Source organism: Rhincodon typus, chromosome 1, assembly GCF_021869965.1.
Source record: "Rhincodon typus isolate 14 chromosome 1, sRhiTyp1.1, whole genome shotgun sequence".
Classification (NCBI taxonomy): Eukaryota; Metazoa; Chordata; class Chondrichthyes; order Orectolobiformes; family Rhincodontidae; genus Rhincodon; species Rhincodon typus.
Window position 1 is genome coordinate 53,062,823 of NC_063332.1, and position 4,135 is coordinate 53,066,957.

General features: G+C 39.9%; 1 protein-coding gene across 1 annotated transcript in view; it reads left to right on the forward strand.

Moving 5' to 3' along the window:
* LOC125482782 (ectopic P granules protein 5 homolog) overlaps positions 1 to 4,135 on the forward strand; it is a 17,938-nt gene that overhangs the window by 1,387 nt on the left and 12,416 nt on the right. The gene's annotated exons all lie outside the window — the stretch shown is intronic.

A 4,135-nucleotide genomic window follows, 5' to 3' on the forward strand; every position in this document is an offset into this window, starting at 1 on the left:
CAGGGAGAGATGGCGGCTGGGCCCAATGTGAGCCTGGATGGCAGCAGAAGTGAGGTGGTGAAAGCTGGCAGTAGCGTTGGTCAGTGACAAGGTGGGAGTGGTGAGGGATAGCAGCAATGGCAGTCAGGGCCGAAGCCTTGTGAGCTGTGGTAAAGCTGGCATGCCCGGGTGGGTCTGAGCCCAACGTGGGGGAGAGCGAGTCCTCTTGGGGAAACCCAGCTTGGAAGCATCTGCAGGCCCATGTCTCAAAAAGTACTGTAATGTTTGACATTTTAACGTTATTTCTTTGTACCTAAGAGGGTGCCATGTGGTTTGTTGTTCCGCAGACGTTTCGTTACTGTGCTTGGTAACGTCCTCAGTGCAGCCTCTGATGAAGCGTCGGTGTGTTTTCCCACCTGGTTTTTAAACTCTGGGGTCCGTTGCGATGGATTGCCTCACTTCCGGGTTTCCTCCGAAGTGGAATGTATATGGGGTCGAGTTCAATGTGTTTATTAATAGCCTGCTTCGTGGAGTGCCATGCTTCCAGGAATTCTCGTGCTTGTCTCTGTCTAGCCTGTCCCAGTCGAAGTCATGGTTCTCCTTGTCCGTGTGGATTGAGATGAGTGAGTATTGGTCGTTTTTTTTGTAGCCAGTTGGTGTTCATGTACTCTTGTTGTTAGTTTCCTTCCTGTTTGTCCGATGTAGTGTTTCTCGCAGTCTCTGCAGGGGATCTTGTAGATGACATTGGTCCTGTCCATGGCGGGGAGTGGGTCTTTAGTTCGGGTGAGCAGTTGTCATAGGGTTGATGTGGGTTTGTGTGCCACTCTGATGCCCAGCGGTCGTAGAAGTCTTGTGGTGAGTTCTGATGTGTTCCTGATGTAGGGTAGTGTGATGAGTATGTCGGGGCATGTATAATCTTTCTGATGCTGTTCCTGTAGGTATATTGTTGGTCTTGAGTGTGGCTTCCAGTGTAGCTAGCCCCGACCACTCACTTATCAGCTCTACCCTTCCCACTGACCAACCACAATAACCCCTTACCTGCATCAACCTATCTCCATTTCACCCACCCTCTCCCTCTATTTATTTCTGGGCTCCCCTACCCCTTCCCAGTGCTGACGAAGGCTTTTGGCCCGAAACATTGACCTTCCTGCTCCTTGGATGCTGTCTGACCTGCTGTGCTTTTCCAGCTCCACATTTATTGACTAGAGAATGACTGTCACCTATTTTGTTGCACTGAAATAGGCGCAGTGAGAGCACATGTTCTTTCTGTCCTGCAAATTGTCCCGATGAGAGCTAGATAAAAGACTTTGACAAAATATGGCCTTTCTGAGCAATACTGAAACAGTGAGTCCAGAAGGCTATCTGATTGAAGGATGACATGCTGTTCCTTGAGGTTCTTTTGAGCTTTGGATAGCAGGTATTGATAATAACTCCGGGGTTGCCATTTGCGCCTCTTCTAGAATATTTTTTCTTTTTCGATCTGTCCCATTACCAACCTTTTTGTATTGCATCATTGTCTCTTTCCACATTTAATTTTGCCAGCATTCTACACTATCATAGACTTTCCATTTTGTTCTTACCTTTCTCCCACCATTTCCCTGTCTCTGTACTTGCTTAAGTTTTGTTACTTCTTCAATTTTGCTTGTTCTGATGAAAGATCTGTAGTTTCTCTCTCTTCAGATAAAGCCTTATCGTCCTAGTTTCTGTTTGTTTGCAGATTTTTAGCATCCACTGTTGTTGCTTTTGTACAAACTCCTTTGCAATCTGGTCAACAGATTTAAACTACTGTTCATTTGTTTTACCTTTCTGGGAAGTAACAGATAGATAAAATGCTGATTTTGTGCAGTTTTAGCTTTTGAGAATGAGCTCTGTTCTGTTGAATGGAGGAGGGCTAGAAATATTTTAATTTACTTCAACAATGATTTCTATGTCTTTTTTATTTTCTCTAGTTCTTTAGGAGTATTACTTTGCCTGACCACATCGATCTGTGCAGAACTATCCTGAGTCACTCAGCACTACCTGCAGCATTTCTGCTAAGATAACAGATTAATAACCTGCTATTTCTGAAAGACACAAGGGAGTCCTATTGTTAGATTCCTTGTACAGGAAAAGATTATTTAGTCTGGGATCTCAGACGACTTGCGGGAGTAGCCAACATCACTGAACCTAAAAAAATATCAAAATCATGCTCACAATTTCAAATATTGCCTTCTTTTTGGAATTCTCAGCCCCCTTTTTTCTCCAGAAATGTATCTAACAGGCTTTTGAATCTATTTGCATTAATGGCTTTCTCTGACAATTTATTAAACACCATTACCTTTTGGGTGGAAAAGTTCATCCTAAGTTCCTCATTATGTTCCTTGGTGTTAGAATATTTCATTGCAGTGAATATTTTAATTTTCCTTCATAATCTTCAAACTTCAATTAAGTCACCTTGAAGTCTCCTCCTTTTCAAAGAAATCAAGCTCAGGTTCCTTAGCGTTTATGCCTAATTTAGCTGGTTTGAATGCATGCTTCTGTTTTGAGTATATTTCAGACCAGGAGATCGCCAATAAACAAAGATTGTCTCAGCTCAGTTTACTTTGGGTTCTAAACAGCCATCAAGATATCTACTTGCAGAAACTAACAAAGAGAATTTCACAAGACAACACATAGACACTATTCCAACTGATGCTCTTTAATCTTACATATCCTGGAGTAAAGTATTTTTTAATGTGCAAAATCATTTCCTCCTCATCATCATTAGAATAATTTCTTAATTGCATTAAATTTGTATCTCAATGTAAAATAAAGTAGTGTGCCAATTTATTTGATTAATTCAAGTTAAGCAAATAACTCATTTGCTCCCAAATGTTAGTCAAAAGTCAGAAGTGTTCAATGAGAAAGACTACTCCAGAAAAAGAACATGAATACATTACCATTTTTTGCTCAACTGCGTTAAAATAATATGTTATTTTTATTATCACATTTGTTGTTTTGCCTTTTCTGTTGTCTACCTTGTGACTGGAAAGTCTGCCAATTTGAATTTTCTTAATTAATAAATTGCCTTTCCTTCATCATCATTGGTTGAATCTCTCCTTAGTTTGTTTTATTTACCAATAACAATAAAAAGTTCCACATTCAATTTTATTTTTCTCCTTAAAGTGACAAGTTTATCCAATAACTTGCAGCAAAACAAAATCTGTGAACATACAGCTACTATAACCTTTCCACATCTGTGCTCAAATTGAACTGCAAAACATTTTTGATAATAGTGTTAATTTTAGGCCAGGAATTTACCAATAAAAATCTATAACTATCCTTCACGCAGAGACATCAGCAGATGGAAAAGACTTCCAGATGGAAGGGAAAATCCTCAAAATTGTTTCAGGAATTCCATTTCAGTAGAATTACGTTAAGGTGCCACGGTCTCAATTTAAAGAGGCTAACATCTGTTCTCTGCCTGCGTTACCTCCATCTGTACCCTTTACCTTGGTCTATCTGGGTTCTGCTATGGTTTTAACTGTCTTTTCATTTATTTCTTTTTCCACCTTTAAATCAAATTTAGTTCCTAGCACCAACCCAGCCCACAATAAATGTACACCCAATGCCTTAGTCTGCTTCCTAACTCCTTTCAAAACATAGTGACCAAGTTCTAGTTGGACTAACCAGAGCAGATGCACAATTCAACCTCCTCTGGACCCCACAAGCAAAGCTATGCAAGATCCAGTCCTATATATCAATTGGGTAATTAAAGAACTACACAAGAATGTTACCATTTCATGACTTTAATCTTATTTGAACATTTGTTTGCAAGCTAAGTGACTACAGGGGATGACAATTAAGGTTACAAGCTCTTTTTCGCATAAATGTTCTACAGAGAAAACAGTCTATGAATATTAGAGAGTACAAAAAGGAAGGCTATTTGGCTCATGCAAGCCATTTCATTGCAGAGATTGTACAATTTGCCCAGGTGGTCATTCATGTGTTTTTGCAGGGATTCTGTTCCATAATGAATGATTAAGTGTTCCTTGTTTGAATAACTTATGCATAGTTACAATAGCACAAGCATGAATAATGAGCTGTGGCTGTATTCCACCATAAAGCTTTTGATGCTGTTCTTGTTTCTTGAAAAAGGTTAAATCACCACAACTAACTCATTTATAAGATGCCCATT